The sequence below is a fragment of the Manis pentadactyla genome, chromosome 6 (assembly GCF_030020395.1).
Source record: "Manis pentadactyla isolate mManPen7 chromosome 6, mManPen7.hap1, whole genome shotgun sequence".
Taxonomy (NCBI): domain Eukaryota; kingdom Metazoa; phylum Chordata; class Mammalia; order Pholidota; family Manidae; genus Manis; species Manis pentadactyla.
This window is the reverse complement of record NC_080024.1, coordinates 17037583-17054316: the sequence shown is the minus strand read 5'-3', so window position 1 is coordinate 17054316 and position 16734 is coordinate 17037583.

The following is a 16734-nucleotide window of genomic DNA, read 5'->3' as shown; positions in this document are numbered from 1 at the left end:
GAGTGGACATCTCTGGATAAGGGAATGGTATTGGATACAGAGTGGGAGCATCAAGGAGGGACCTTAGCTATTTGAAAAAAATTTCCGAGAATCATTCTTACCCTCAACCTCCTGAAAAAATGCCCCCAACAGTCCTTAGCTGTGTGTGTACAATGCTACCATTATCCATTTATGCTTTTGGTTTAACAACTATTAAAGTACAAATGCTGGTGAGTTAATATAGCAATTGCTTACACACACTTCATTGTAAGTTGGTTTGATATACATGTCCTTTCTGATCCATCGGTTTATAAAAGAAGCTTCCTCAGTAGTAATTTGTCACATAATTTTTAGGGTGGTTTGAGGTACAGAAGACCAAAGCAATGCTGTAAGTAAGGGAAGGCACGTGGAGTGTGTGTGTGGGGTGTGTGTGTGTGTGTGTGTGTGTGTGTGTGTGTTGGAATGTTGGAATCTTGGTTGTTTAAATGAATAATTCACTTCTTGGTATAATGGTATGAACTTGCATAACACAGTACAATGCATCCTCTTAAAGTGTTGTTGGAAGGGCATTTTAATTTCCAACACGTAACTTCTGCTCAAGTCCTGTTTTCCATGCACAACTCAATGGATTAGAAACTACAAATCCCAGGATGCATTGGGGTGAGTAGCTCAGGGAAGATTATATTATTTCCAACCAGTTATGTTCTAGAAGGGAGCTTTAAAATTACTTTATATGGTTAAAAAGGAATGAAGCACCTTTACAGAGACTGATAGGGAAAAATTTCCAAGATATCTACTAAACAAAAAAGTGCAAAATAGCAGTTATGTGTGTGTATAAACACATAGTCACACACACATATATTCTTCTATATTTAAACTAGGTCAGCAGTCACAAGAAAATGGTAACTGAGTCTAGGCAGGAGAAATGGGATGGCTGAGGGTCCGGGATGGAATGGACACTTTCTTTTTCCTATAGATCTTTTTGCACTTTTTGAATTTTTTTCTACATACAAGTATTACCTACTTTTAAAAACTAAGTAAAGTTAAGAAGTAAAGGTGGAAAGATGATTTTTACCTATTCTCTGTGACCATAGTTTTGTTTTCTTTTGTACGCTGGTTGAATTAGTAAGCATTTGTTGATTAACATTTAATCCTAAAGCCTTCAACTTGAAAGTACTCACATAAACCTGTATTACCTTCTGATAGAGAAACTTTGCCTACATGTGCAAGAGGAAGTGGATGGAATATTTCTTTTAATGTTGATATTTAAACAAAAAAGCTGGGGATGAGGTAGGCAAACCTTCAGAAAAAGGGACCCAACTTCATTAATTCTTCACCTACACAGAACTACAAATACTGATCTCTTTTCCCTCTTCCTTAGTCCTCTCCACTTTCCTCCTACCCAGCATAAATCATATGCTCCATCCATAGTCACCCCATTGCATATACCTTCAAGTCACCGGCCTGCACTGAATTTGCTACTTTCCTGGCAAAACCCCTGCCCCGACTGCCGTTAGCTCTTCGCCTGCTCCCCATCTGTACCTGGCACATAGTACATATGCAGTACATACCAAATGCATGAAACTTTAAAAAAATAATTTTTTGTGAAAAATGGCCCTTGTAGAATACATCTCAGTAATAAAAAGCAACAAACTATTGATAACTGCAACAACTTGGATGAATCTCATGGGCATTATGCTGAGTGGGAAACATGAGAACATCATAGACAGAGAACATAATAGTGGTTGCCAAGGGCTGGGGATGGTGGGGAAGGGATGGGTGGGACGCTAAAGGAGTACAACAGGGACATCTGTCGTGGTGGAATAGATCTGTATCTTGAACACAGGAAAGGCTGCATGATTTTACACATGTGATCAAATTTGGGTTATCAGCTAAAATACAGGACATCCAGTTCAATTTAAGTTTCAGATAAATAATTTCTTCATATAAAGATGTCCCAAATATTGAATGAGATATACTTATACTTAAAAGCTTAACTGAGTGTCTGAATTCTTATTTGCTAAATCTGGCAATCCTAGATAACATGGCATAGAGCTATACATGCACATTTTACCAGCATCATGTGCCTGGCTGTGGTATTGTACTGTAGTTATGGAACATGTAGCCATCGAGGAAAACTGGGTGAAGGGTTCACAGGACCTCTCTGTACTATTTTTGCAACCTCTTTTTGACTGCATAATTATGTCAAAATAAAAAAGTTTTTTTGAAATGGCCCTCAGAAGAAATCAACTGTTTCTGTTGGTGATAAAAACAAAGAGATGCAGGAAGCGCTGGTTATTAACCTTGGACATTTTATGGAGTGTTGTAAAACTGGCACTTCACAAAGGTCTTGAGATGTATCTCTCTCAAATGTCAGTGATCTCATGTTGTAACTGACAGTAAAACAAAGTGGTTATGCACATGGGCTTGGACTCAGACATACCTCGGCTCAGATCCCGGCCCCTTCATTACTCAGTATATAGCTGTGGGCCATATTGGCAGGAGTGTGCTGGACTAGCACATTGGGCTGGTGGCTTGAAACCAGGTTGGGAGTATTTACACTTCTGAGATGGGCACAAATCAGGGCTTTTCTTTCTTCCAGAGAGTTAGTTTACTACATTTACCACCAGACTTTGAGCCTCACATGTAAAACGGGGGAAGATAATAGTAAAAACCTCATAATGTTGTAAGGATTAAATGAGATAATGCCTGTAGGGTGCTTATCAATAAATTTGTTAAGTAGTAAGGGAATAATAAATGATAGCTATTTATTCTTATTTGTCTCATATTAAACTGAGCAATGTGAGGGCAGATTTATGCCTCAATTATCTTTAGTGACTGGCACAAGGCCTGAAATGTGCAAGTGCTAAACTAATGTTCACCAAATTAATGAATAAATAGAAAAAATAGTGGCTTGAGGTACTATACCTCCATTTGATAAAATTGTGCATTTTATCATAGGCCTCTTAGGGTTTCTCTATCTTTAATCTTGGAGATTTTCAGGCTCCATAGCAGTCTGCCAGTGAGGTCTGGGGAGCACTCTCACCTCCCAAGGATGCCTGCCCTTGCCGGCCTGGCCCTGACTTCCCAAGGTGGCACCTGTGCATGCCCCCAGGTGGCAGAGACAGGCCTTCACCTCTCCCTCCTATGGGAGGCGGGACAGGGAATTCCTGGCCCTGAGACTGTCTAACTAGAGGTCATTTAATCCTCGCTGGATTTGTCCTGTTTATTTTAGTGAACAGGGCTATTTACTTTCAGTTCATATTTCTAGGGGTGCTTGCTCATTTTCCTTCCCTTTTATTTACTCTTTGCAAGCACTTGGGTTTGAGTAAATATGTCTATAAAGTTCCAGGGACTGGGTTACTCTGTGTCTGGTATTTTAATGGCCTTTAAACAGTGTCTGCTCAGGTAAGCATTTTATAGATGGGTTGCAAAGATAGGGAATTCTGTTCTTAGTGACCTCTGATTCCTTTCAAGCTGACAGTTGGCCACCAGCAGCTTATGAATCATGGTTTTTCATCAGTAATAAAAATATCAAAGCCAACACCCATCAGGGACAGAGAAACTGACCCACTGGGGTCAGCCAGACCTGGGACTTGGTAACCATGATAGGTATTTAAATCTGAGGCAGTGCTTAGTATAAGAATTACCTAGAGTGCTTTTTAAAATGCATATTCCTGAGCCCTGCACTGGAAAGTTCTGCTTTGCCAGGTTTGAGCTAAGGCATAGGGATATGCTTTTTTAACCATGCTGCAAATAATTCTTCCATCCTTAGACTACCCTAAGAAATACTAACCTAGATTCTCAAAAACGCTAGTGCCAATGGGTGACTGCACTTGAGCTCAGTGCTATGTTGTAGGGCAACACACAGAGAAGCTGGGAACCAGATAGGGTTGTTTGATTGCCTAAATGATTCCATCAACAATTAACACACCGCTCCTCCAACGTTAGCTGAGAGGACAATGAGTATGATCCGGTAAGCCCTGAGTTCAAAGTCTAATTCATCAGCAGCTCAGCATCTTAAGGGCAGGAACCATATCTTGTTCATCTTTTTACTCGCCCCTCCCCGCCACTCCACCCCACCCCGCTACCAATCCCTAAGACCATGCGCGGCTCGCAGGTTGGCACACAGGGCTGGCTGGGACACTCCCACCAAAGACAAACCAAGCAGACAGGCCCGGTTACCTCAGGGTAGCCTGGGAGCTAGTTGTTGGGGATGGATGTGGCAGAGAGGCTGAGTGCCATGGACACCTGCTCACCTCCTCCCGAGCTATGGTCACATCTGCAGGGCTGAACAGATACTGCTACAACTTGCGGGGTCCTCAGTCCATCTCACAGGGCCCATTAAGACATCATCAGTGGAATCTGAACCAGTAACATCCTCACAGCAGCCCTCAAGCCTCAGGCTGGCCTCCTGGGGCCGGTGTCTAAATGATGACCCCTCACCTGGGCAGCACTGGGGGTGTCCTTATTCCAGGAGGCTGCAGAGTACACTTGACTTTACTTAAAGAATTCCACCCTCATTTTCCACCTCAGCCCCTGTGTTTGCTTCCTCAGTCAGTGTGCTAATTATTTTTTATTTGTGTGTATACGTGTTTATTGTCTGTTTCCCACATGGGGGGGAAGCTCCAGAGGGCACAGCCCACATCCCCGTGGTTCTGCTGAATCCCCAGTGCCTAGCACAGTGCCTGACACAAAGTTAAGTGTTCAAGAAAGACTTTTTTGAGAGGCTTCATTGGCTCCAGCCACCCATTCATTGTTCATATCACTGGCGTGTTTTGCACACCTGTCATGGTTCAGGCTCTTGTCTACCTGAATAACTCCTTTTCTGCCCCAAGGAGCTCCCCACCTGGTGGTGGGGTGCTGGAGACAGCCTTTGTGCAATGCACCCTGACAGAAGCTACATCCAAGGTCTAACAGACATGGGGTTGCAGGGAGGAGTGTGCTGGGGCAATGACAAGCTCTTAAACCAGAGAAATGGTATGTGGTCTGGCAGGATTTCCCCCGCCTGATTCAGGGAGCCCCATGTGCCCTGAGGCCTCTGCCTATGCTGACAACCATGGCTGCTTGTTTCTGCTAATATTGCAGCAGGAGGCATGTATAGAAGCAATCTATAACAGCCATAACTAAACCACAAAAATCAATCCCCAGTGCTCACTCCCATCAACAAACATGCTTGGAGGGCCTCTGAGTGTGGCACACTGTTTTATGGTGCCATGGGAGATACCAGAATGAATGAAATGAGGACTCTGACCCAGAGGGCTTCTAATCTCTTTGGGGAGACAGGACATGTGGAAATGAGAAGATTAACTACATAGCCAAAGGTGTGTATGCCCAGTAGTGAAGGAAGGCTCTGGACCAGTGCTACCCAATTCAGCAGACATCAGCCACATGTGGCTACTGAGCACCTGAAATGTGGCTGGTCCAAATTGAGAGGTGCTATACATACAAAATATGTTCACATTGGATTACAGAAATATACATATTTCAATTTTTAAATATTGATTATGTGTTCAAATGATAATAGTTTGGATACATTGGGTTAAATATATTACATTATTAAAATGACTCTCACCTGTTTCTTTTAATTTTTAAAAATGTGGCTACCAGAATATTTAAAGTGTGACTGCCATTCTATTTCTGTTAGGCAGCCCTAGTCTAGGAATTGAGGGGCCCTGGCAATGGGCCAGCAGCCTGTATTACCACAGCTGGAAGAATTCTGAGGAGCTAGAACAGTTAGGAGAAAGCTAGGGGTACTGAGAAAGGGGTGGCAAGACTTTAAAAACTTCGATCATGGAGGGAAGGAGGGAGGCTGGCAGCTCAAGGAGGCTACATTGTCCCAGAAACAATGTGCGCTTTGCTCACCCAGCACTTCCTCCCTCTCCTGCCATCTTCCAAAAAGATGAAGCCCGGGCACCTCCAGCCACCCTCCCATGCAATGACTCTAGAATCCTGGACAAGGGGGAGTTGCCCAGAGAGCTGGGTTTGGATGCCAAGTATCAGGTAAGTAAAATCCCTCTCCAGGCCACCCAGTGCATGCATGGGATAAGAACACATTACCCTCTCCCTTGCGCCCAGCACTGGGCCCTGGGTGAAGGGCAGGGGTAGAGGAAGGGAGGTGAGATCAGGGACCCTGATGCAGGTGGGGCTGGGAGTTTGGTAAATGTTTGAGATGGGAAGGATTTCTCAGAGGAGCAGTGTGGCCCAGGAGGAGGAAGTCAGCCCCCAAACCTGCTAGACAAAGCTTCTGCTAGGGACACATTTCATCAGGGGAAATCAAGCAGCCTGGATCTGATGTTCCTGCCTCTGCCCTTCCACTCAGCCACACAGAGAAGCTGTAAACACTCAGATGCAAGGATTAACTCTGCAGGTGGTGTCTGGGATATTGTGAACAACTCTCGGTGGCTGTATTTGTGTCTGTGTTAGATTGACCTTTTTACCCCCTGCAACTAAGACATGAGGCTTGGTACACAGACAGTGTTCAATAAATTGATGGATGGAAGAAGGAAGGAAGGGTGCCGGGGTGAACAAATGACAGGTCTGTCAAAGCACTGAAGCAGGTGCTCGGAATGGGCTACACTTGGTCTATGCTAGATTTTTGGATGTGGACAGCAAGAAGGATCTCTCACAGGCCAGATCCCAGTGTACAGGTCACAGGAGAACTGATGCCCAGCACACAGCATTCCACCATCCCAGCCTCCCAGCCACAAGGCCCCAGGCCCATTTAGAGACAGTATATATGACCAAGCTGTAGCCTTCCTGGGCTGAAATTTCTGCCCCCTAGTCTCTTGTCCTATTAAGTACTTTTAAAATTCCCCTTAAGATATCTGTAAAAGGAAAGATGTGAAGAATTCCAAGAGAGTTGGATAAGCCTGGCATGGGGCTTGTTGGAGGCTGAGTTAGTTCTGGGACCCACAAAGGAAAGAATATCCAACCACACCAGGAAGCCTGCAGTTTCCGATTATGGCCACTGGAGGGCACTTCGACCATGCAATACCAGCTCTCTACCTCCCACTTCTTTGGAACTGGGATTCAATTCAACAATGTTAAATCATCAAAATAATGATAGCTCTCCTGTGTTGAATATCCAATACAGCACTAAATGGCTTAAATATATATCATTGCGTTCAATATTCACCACAATTGTTGTGAGTTATCTTGGCTCTTTAGGAAAAACGGAGGCTTGAAGAAGCCAAAGCACTCACCCAAGGTCACTCAGCTAAATGGCTAAATACAATTTGGGACTAAGGACTTAAACCCAAGCTATTGGGCACCAGCTATAAACAGTGAAGACACAGAGAGCTGAAAAGGGACTGTCTGGATAGAGGCAGATGAGTATGCTACAAAAATATGGTTACTGAACAATTTACACATATATGAAATTGAAAGGTGGCTTGCATACAATTTGTACATCTCATATGGTAATGTTTCTTTGCTTCCCCCTCCCCGCAATGATGTTAGTAAATGAAGTGTTTCACAAGCCTTGGATGTCTTCACTTGGAAGAAATAACGTCATTGTAATACAAGGCAGGAAAAGATAATTTTCGTTTAACACTTAAATAGCACTTCTGTTTATCCAGAACTCTTCTAGGCCCTTTACATAAAGTAACTCAATCAATCCTCAAAGCCAGCCTCTGAGGTATGCACTATTATGATCCCCATTTACAGACGAGGAAATGGAGTCTCTAAGAAGGAAGCATCCTGGTCAAGGTGGCACAGCTCATGGGCGGCAGGGCTGGAATCAGGGATCCAGGCGGTCTGGTTGCAGTCTGCACTCTGGAATTTGGGAAATCAGGCCGGAGCTGGCCTTGAGAGGGGTGGGGGTAATTTCCTCATTGGAAGAAATGCACTGCGGAGGTGAAGGTCCTCCAGGCAGAGGGAACAGCGTGGGCAGGCCAGGTGGTGGGAAAGCGTGAGGTGAGGAGTAGGTCCGTCCCAGGCCTGGGCTCCATGGAGGCCAGATGCCAGAGGCCTGTGCAGTCAGAGCTCCTGGGGCCTCTTAGGGGTGGAGAAAAGAAGAGAGGTACAGCAGCGGTGTCCAGGATGGGGCAGGGGCTGCCTCAGCGGAGGAAAGAGCTGAGGCCACCCTGCGCTGCCCCTCTCCAGGGACTGGAAGTTTGGGAAGTGCAGTGTGTGCTCAGGAAACAGTCGGATTGGATTACAGGGAAGATTAAAGGAGCTAAATTGGGCCTGGGGCTGGGGGAGGGGTCCAAGAAGGGAACTGTGAAGGGCCAGCAGCTGGACAGCCCAAGAGGCTGCCGGGAGCTAAGGGTGGGGGCAGGGATCCCACACCAGGCAGGAAGCCCTCCCGACCCCAGTAAAGCTGGAATGTGGGGTCACTGAGCAAGGGCAGCCTCACTTAGAACTGGTGGGGAGGTGGGGCACAGACCACAGGGAAGGAGGAGACAGACTGAGGAGTAGAAGTAGGGGCTTGGGGAGAAGGCAAGAGAAGTGACTGAGAGAGGAAGGGAAGGGGGCAGAGACCAGAGGGCAGAAAAGGTAGGGGCAGAGATTGAGACCAGGAAAAAGTTGGGGATGGAGACAGCCTGAATCCCACCACGAGAGGGTGTCTGATGCTCCAAGCCATGACCTGGTTGGGAAGTGGGGGGCACTGTTGCTTGCAGGGTGTTGGTGGAAAGCACTTTGCACAACACAGAGGGCCCAGGAGCGCCCTCCCACAATCCCAGCCCCATCCCCGCCTCTTCTCAACCCCCTCCTGCAGCCTGAGTGGCAGCAGCAGCCGTGGCCCCTCCAGGGCAGGTGCTCCGCGGTCTATTCTGGTGCCCAGGGTGGGAAGGGCAGAGGGGGAGCCTGGCCCACCTCTTTGAGGCTGGCTGGGGAGGGGATATCAGGGGGGCTCTTTGAAACGGTTGGGGATAGGGTTCTGCCACTGTGGGTGGGGAGAAGGAACTCCAGCACTCTTTGTTTTCAACAATTTGTATCTCTCAGGATCTTTAAAATTGGGAAGGGGAGTCTATCTGAGATAACGCTGGGTGGCTCTGGGGCCCAGGAGCTGGAGCAGTGGGGATCCCCAGAGCTGACAGTGAACCCCAGAGTTTCTTTTGAACCTTGAGGCCTCAGGATCAAGCCCAGTCCCAGTCCCAGCCCCCAGGAAGCCTCTTCAGGACAGAATTGTGGGGTGCTGCTGCCAGAGGCCTGCTCCCAGGCCAGCTGGGGGCAGTCTGGGGCCAGGGTGCACTCAGGGGAGCCTCTCCAACCTGCGGAGGGATGGGGGGCAGTGTCTGAGGGTGGCACAAGGCAGAGCGGCCCCCACTGGCCACTTTATTCCCCAGACATAAAATCTTCAGTGCCCCCCCCACTTGCTGTGGGATGAAGGCCTGAAACACCCTGAAACTTGCCCCCTCTAACACTGGCCCCCCTCTGAGAGCAGTGGGGCTGGGGAGAGGAACAGGGAAGGATGTTGGGAGGGACTTGCCAACATTGTTCCCACTACTGGACAAGGGGCTTTTCAGTGGAGATTCCCAGGTAGGGTCTGGTTAAAAGGGGGAAAGCCTTGTAACTGAGCCTGCCAAGTCGATCTATGGCAAGGCCTTAGAGACCACACAGAGAAATGAGCTGGGCTTCTAGGAGCCATCAACTAAAGTTCAAATCTGGACTTTGTTTTTATTTGCTGTGCAAACTTAGGGAACTTACCTAACTTCTCTGAACCTAGAATGGATAACTGTAAAATGAGGATAATAGTTATTTCCCAGTGCTGTGAGGTTTAAAGATACAGTGATTTTATACAGCAAGTGTCCAGAATAACCATGGATAGTATAAAGCAGGTGCTCAATAAGTGGTAGCTACATTATTGAGTGAAATATTCACTTTTATTACATACTTGGATGGTTCAGATAATAAAGTATCCCACTCAGGAGCTATACAGCTCAGAGTGATGGGTTGGACTGTGGTCTTGAGTGGCTGAGAAGGCCCTGGGGTCTGAGTGGACCTCAAGCTTACTGTGACTCAGCTGGTTGGAGGAAGAGGAGGATGATCCTATAAGGCTATAGATAGCAACTGTGCACAGTGGCCATGTGAGGTCATTGCCAGCCTGCTCAGGCCCTGTTTAAAGCACTCCACAGCCTCAGAGGGATATAGGAAACCTGGACGGGGCCCAGGACAGCAAGGATGTGACCAAACTGGAGGGGCTGAAACCAAAAAAGCCTATGAGGAAAGATGAAAGGAATGGGGATGAATCAGGGAGAAGAGAGGGCTGAGTGATGGCACTAGGAACCTGACAGAATTCCCGGGGAGAAAGAAACCTGCTTTTCTCTATCTGGGTTAAGGTCTAAGAAAGAAAGAAGGGGCTTACATTTCAGCAGATTAAATAGCCAGGCCTAGAGGCTATCTAGAGGGTGTGAGTCCGTGGGTAGGTGGAGGAGCTTATGAAGTCTTCCATGGAGGCTGGAGCAGGGCTGGGTGACATCCAGCACAATATCAGCTGCTCCCAAATCACCTGGCCCCCTCCCATCCCCTCTCTCAGACCCCGCTTCCCCTCTTCTAGTCCAGTCCTAACATCTGTTCTCCTTGGGGGTTTCAGACTGTTGGGGGGAGGGGACTCTTCCGCTTGGGTCTCTGTCTCTTCAGGAAATGGCTCAGGACTCAGGACAGGGTGGAGTTTGGAGAAGTTCGAGGTATCTGCTGCAGGGTGCTGGAAATTGTGGGGAGATGGCCAGATGTGCCAAGGGCAGAGATGTGAGGGGGGATATCTAAGACTCTGGCACCTGGAAGAGGGCAGGGGGCTGCATTCGGGCACAACCAGGTGCTCAGACCTGAGGAGGGAAGCCTGGCGAGAGGGAAGAGAGGAGGGCCAGGTGGTTGGGAGGACCCTGGGGCAGGGTCTTTGGAGGAGGCTGATTCTGTCCCTGCAGGGCTGGTGTAGCCACCTCTCATCAACACACGGTAGGATCGTGGCTATTCTGGGGACGTGTCAGTGACCTGGGTCCTGCTTGATCCTGAGGCTGTGGTGAGCAGAGAGGCTTCCTGCAGGCTGCCCCGGGAGGCTCCAAAGCTTTGCATCGGAAGAAAAAGGCCTCCCCTGCTCCTCATTTTAGGGACAGAGCAGGGAGGGATGTCAGGACATTTCACTGTGAGCAAGGAGAAACAGACCCAGAGAAGGGACCTGAGCAGTCCGATGTCACACAGCTTATCCAGAGCTGGCCAGCTTCTGGCCTGCCGACTCCCAGCCATGTGCTGCTCCCAACACATCAGGATACCTTTCCGGCACCTTCCTTTAATGTCACCAAAGCCCTGTCCCCTCCACTTGACTTCCATCCCACTCCTCTCTGCCTCCCATCTCTTACTGCTGTAAGTAACCCCTGAAATGTATACGATGCTCAGAGTCCCCAGGCACTTTCACCTCCAGAATCTCATTAGTTCCTCCCTCTTGAGCTCAGTTTCCCCCTCCCCTCCCCTCCCCTCCCCTCTCTTCCCCTCCCCTCCCCTCTCCTCCCCTTTCTGTCTGGTCCTCCTCCTCCTTCTCCCCTCCAGCCAGCCAGGAGTCCTATTTGGTAGAAGTTGGGGGCTGGGAGGAGGTGCAGTCAGCCTTCGACTTCTCCTACTTTGGCAGCAAATCTTCTGCACTCCATGTCTGTAAAAGGAGTGTGGGCAGGAGGGGGTTGGAGCAGGGCTGTGGGGCCTTCCTGGAGAAGCCAGGTCAGGGCTGTGGGGGTGATGAGGAGGGGGAGGGGGGATTCAGGAGAACTGGGGAGGGGGTGCCAGTGAAGGAAGGAGCCTAGGGAAGAGTCTGGACTCTGGTGCAGAAAGTTGGGAGAGGGTCCCTATGGCCTGAAGGTCTTAACCCAGTGAGAGGTGATGGTGGCAGATGGGGGTGGGGGAGCTGTTGCTGGCTGAGCCTGGGAAGGGTGGGCAGCGCAGCATGAGAGAGATGAGTTTCAGGGAGAATCCTGACGCCACCATCCCACTGGCCCCCCAACTCAACCTCCCCCCCGACTGGGTGATATCAGGAAGAAACAATTGCCTCTGGACATTCCTTCCCTTTTACAGTCACTCAGGCTCAGCACCCTGGGTGGTTAAGCAGCCACTGCAGCTGAGAAGGTGGACTGGGGAGGGAGCGTGGGGCAGACGCAAGGCGGCCGTTGGGGAGGGCTTCGGAGGCACAGAGGCAGAGGAGCACCAGAGGGCATGGGCTCAGCCTGGACCACCCACTGGTCCCACTCCCTGGGCCCAGAGTCTCAGGATACCAGAAGCTGAGGGGACCTCAGAGATGACCTGGCTGATCCCATCTCCCACCTGGACTGACAGTGCCAGAGAGGAAATGGGACTTGCCCAGGTCACACAGATGCGTAGTTGGTGAACCCCCAGGGTGTGCACCCATATCTTAGCCTCTGGTGTACTGCCCCAGAGCCACACCCCCATGCTTGAGCCTCCTACCTCCCTACCAGGTGCTAAAGCTGAGGCAAGACACAGCAGCTCAGAGTTCACACCTGCTGCACTGCCCCCAAGTCTTTCAGAGAATGGCTGTTTCCTGGCTCAGTCCAGCTGGGGATAGCAGTCCAAGGTGCTTGGCTGGGAAACAGAAAGTGAAGAAGGATGGGCTGTGGAGAAAAGGGCAAAGGGCAACCCTGGAGATTGAGGTCAGTCAGTGGAGGGTGGGCACACAGTAGGGAGGCAACAGCCCTATGTCACACCTGGGTAGACCTGGGTTAGGTGAGGTGCTCCCAAATAGGGCAAAGTGCAAGAGTCACTTCTGGTTCTCCTCCACCCAAATGCCAGGTCAGTGTCCCCACCCCAGCCATCCACCCACGACAGACACTTGCCCCCCAATCCATGCCATCTATGAGATCTGGGAGGTCCTGTCAGTAGCCAAGGGCCTTGTCTTTCAGGAGCCATTTGTGAGATTCAGAGATCTGCCTAGGCATCGATAAGTCCTTCAGGGAAGGCAGGAACAGCCAACGCAGAGGTCTGGAAGCGGGAAAGACCTTGGCACTGTCATCCAACAGAAAATGAGGTGATCCCAGAGAAGAGGTGGGCAAGGTGGGCTGGGCTGGTCCTGGGGGGCCTTGGAGGCCACCATGAGTTGGGTTTTGCTGGCTCATTAGTCCAGGGAAGGGAGAGGAACTGGGAATGGTGAAATGGGCAAAATCTTCAGCAGGCATGAGTCCTACACCATCCTTGTGAAAAGCAGGTCTGTGAAAGGGGGTTCTTCTTGCTCTGCTTGGCTCCAGGTTAGAAGGAGTGGCACAGCAGAGATACTTCATCAGATATAAGGAAATGTTTTCTAACAGCAGAGCTGTTCATTGTCCCATGACTGAGACTTGATAGAAACCTAATGACTATGGAATGGAGAGGGATTCCTGAAGGCAGTGAGTTTCCAGGCAGTGGAGGGATTCAAGCTGGACCAGAGTAGAAAAGATATAAACTTTAACTGAGAAGTGGGGGCATTGGACTGGTTGAACTTGTGACTTGTGAAATTACCTCCAACCTTATGTTTCCAAGACCCTCCAAAGTGAGAATAATCAGGGAAGATTTCAAGCAAAAACAGGACTGAATTCATTCTTTAACGGGTCAATAAAATGTATTGATAACACCCACCATACAAGGCACTATACTGCATACACAAATTTATAAATTGTCTCCTTTTTCTACAAACACTGAATGAAATAGTCTATCTTGGTGAACCTTCCAATTTTCAGTATCAGTTAGCCCAAGTAAGAAGTATGAACATAAAAAAAAGTAACTGTTATTTTTTGACAGCTTACCAAAATTTATATATTCCAAAGTGTCCTGAGGATGTTCAGAGTAGTACTGTTTATAATAGCAGAAGATTGGAAACAATATAAATGCCTATCAACAAAAAAGTTGGCCAAATAAATCATGGTAGGTCCATATAGTGAAACACAAATGAAGATATTAACAATGACTGAAACCTCCCAACAAAGAAAAGAGCAGGACCAGATGGCTTCACTGGTCCTACCAGTGAATTCTACCAAACATTTCAGAATGAACAGAAATCCTCCTCAAACTCTTCCAAAAATTAGAATAGGAGGGAATACTTCCTAACTCATCCTATGAGGCTAGCATTACCATGATGCCAAGTCCAGAAAAGGACACAAGAAAATAAAACTATATACATATATCCCTTATGAATAGCCCCATAAAATACTAGCAAACAAAGTTCAGCAACACATTAAAAGGATTATATACCATGACCAAGTAGAATTTATTCCTGGAAAGCAAGGATGGTTTAACATATGAAACTCAATCAGCATAACATACCACATTGATAGATTTAAGGGAAAACCCCACATGATCAATTTCATTTACAAAAACATCAAAAACAGAAAAATACTTAGGCACAAACATAACTAAGGAGGTATAAGACTTGTATACTAAAAACTACAAAACATTGCTGAAATACATTAAAGGAGACCCAAATACATAGAAAGGCATCCCACGTTCATTGATTTAGAAGATGAATATTGTTGTCAATACTACCCAAAGTGATCTACAGATTCAATGTAATTGCTATCAAAATCCCACCAGTGGTTTTTGAAGGAATAGAAAAGTCTATCCTAAAATTCATATGAAATCTTAAGAAGCACTGAATAGCCAAGACATCTTGAAACAGACCAAAGTTGGAGAACTCACACTCCCTGATTTCAAAACTTACTACAAAGCTACAGTAATCAAAACAATGTGGTACTGGCATAAGGACAGATTTATAGGCCAAAGGAATAGAATAAAGACCACAGAAATTAATCTTTTCAACTAGGTTAAGAGATTTTCAAAAAGGTTGCCAAGACCATTCAATGAAGAAAAGACACTCTTCAGCAAATGGTGCTGAGAAAACTGGATATTCACATGCAAGAGAATGAAGTTGGACCCTTACTTTATATCACACACAAAAATTAACTCAAAATGGATCAAAGACATAAAACTATAGAGCTCTTAGAAGAAACCATAGAGGGTAAAATTAGTGACATGGTTTTAGGCAATGATTTATTGGATATTACACCAAAAGCACAGGCAATAAAAGGGAAAAAAGATAAATTAGACTTTATCAAAATGAAAAAATGTTTGTGCCTTGAAGGATATTATCAACAGAGTGAAAAGCAACCCACAGAATGGGACCTGTTAAACTTTGTGCCAAGTACATTACCCATCCAGATAAATTATTATTTGTTTAGCATGTCAATTCTAAATAGTCTCCTGGGGAGGCTAACCTCTTACTCCAGTGGTGCAGCCCAGTTCAGAACATGTTTTGGAGCACTTCTCTTTCACCTGCCTTCCATGTCTCGGAGTGTTGTTTTGCTGCCCTCCATGGTAGCAAATCCTCAGAGTTGCAACTGAATTTGGAAACAGCCCCAAGTAGTTCAGAGCCAAGTCTGGTAGATGTTGATTTTGACTAGAGAATAGATGTCATTATTTATTTATTTGTTTTCTGCCTCATTTCACCAAGGAACCGAGGCCTTGGACTGGTTGGAAGGGCAATTTCCTTATGTGATCTGAAGAGCAGTCCCAGAGATGTTCTGTCTTCCTTGGCATTGTGAAAATGGGTGCACAGTCTCCAACAGGAGATGAGCCAGGATTGTTTTGGCAACGAGTGGCAGAAGCCCATACCAAGTACCTTAAGCCTCAGAGCCAGGAAGGCCAATGGGGGAGCTCACAAAATTAGGGGAAAGCTGCAGACCAGGGCCCCAGGGGCTGGAAATTTGGGACTCCCTGCCTGGCATTCTCCTCCTTTCCAGGTGTCTCTGCCTCTCCTTGTGTACTGACCTCTGATCGCAGTTCCATCTATATATTCAAGGGAATGTCTCTGACTGGCCCTGCTCAGGTCCAGGCCCACCCCTGAGCCAATCACTGCAGTCAGAGGGATGCAGTTATAAGACTGGCTGGGACCTGAGTCACCTGTCCACTCGTGACGTGTATGGGTGTAGCATTTGTAAGAGGCTGGAAAAGAAAGCGCGCAGTCTATTTTGAACTATAATAAGGTTGGTGTTGCCTGGGATGTGCTAAAGATCCACATGGTCTCCAAAACTCTCCAGGAGCCTACAGTCTAGTTTGGGAGATGCTACACAAAAATAACCAGAACACAACACAACAGCTTGCACTGACTGGAAGGATGGATAAGAATATCTGAAACTCCTCACCCACTTCATAAGCTTGTCTGTTGGATAAAAATTAGACATTTAATGTGAAAGGGCAGTAACAGAAGACAGCAGTAACATAGAACTTGACAGTTCACCTGGCACATTCACATCCACTCTGGCGGCAAAGCATGGGTTCTGGGGTCAGACCGCTTCAGCTCCCTGAGCTATAAAATAGGGATGATATTCGTTTCTATCTCATAGGGTTGTTGGGAAATTGGGGATCATGGGTGGGCAGTGCTCAGCAGAGTGGCACACAGTGGGCCCTCATTGTATGTCAGATGTTATTTGCTTATTGTCACCTGAGCCTCTTTGAACCCCTCTAGGGTAGTCATGGTAAGCCTGACCATTCCCACTTTATAGCTGAGGACACAGGAAGTGAAGGACGTGCCTGCTAGTAACCACGCCTGCTGGTGATGGCAGAGCTAAGAAAGGACCAGCAGTCTTTGTTTCCAAGGTTTGCATTCCAAAAGGGTCAGCCCTGAGAGAGGCCTGTAGAGTGCCAGGTGGAGGTGTAGAGAGACAGCCAGTGTTCAGGAAGTGGCTATGTCCTCAGGGGTCAGTCAGTGACTTGTGCTAAGCACTGGGTGGTGAAGGGATGGCAAGCTCCCCGTGGGGCTCCATTCCTGCTGCGGGCTTGGTGCAC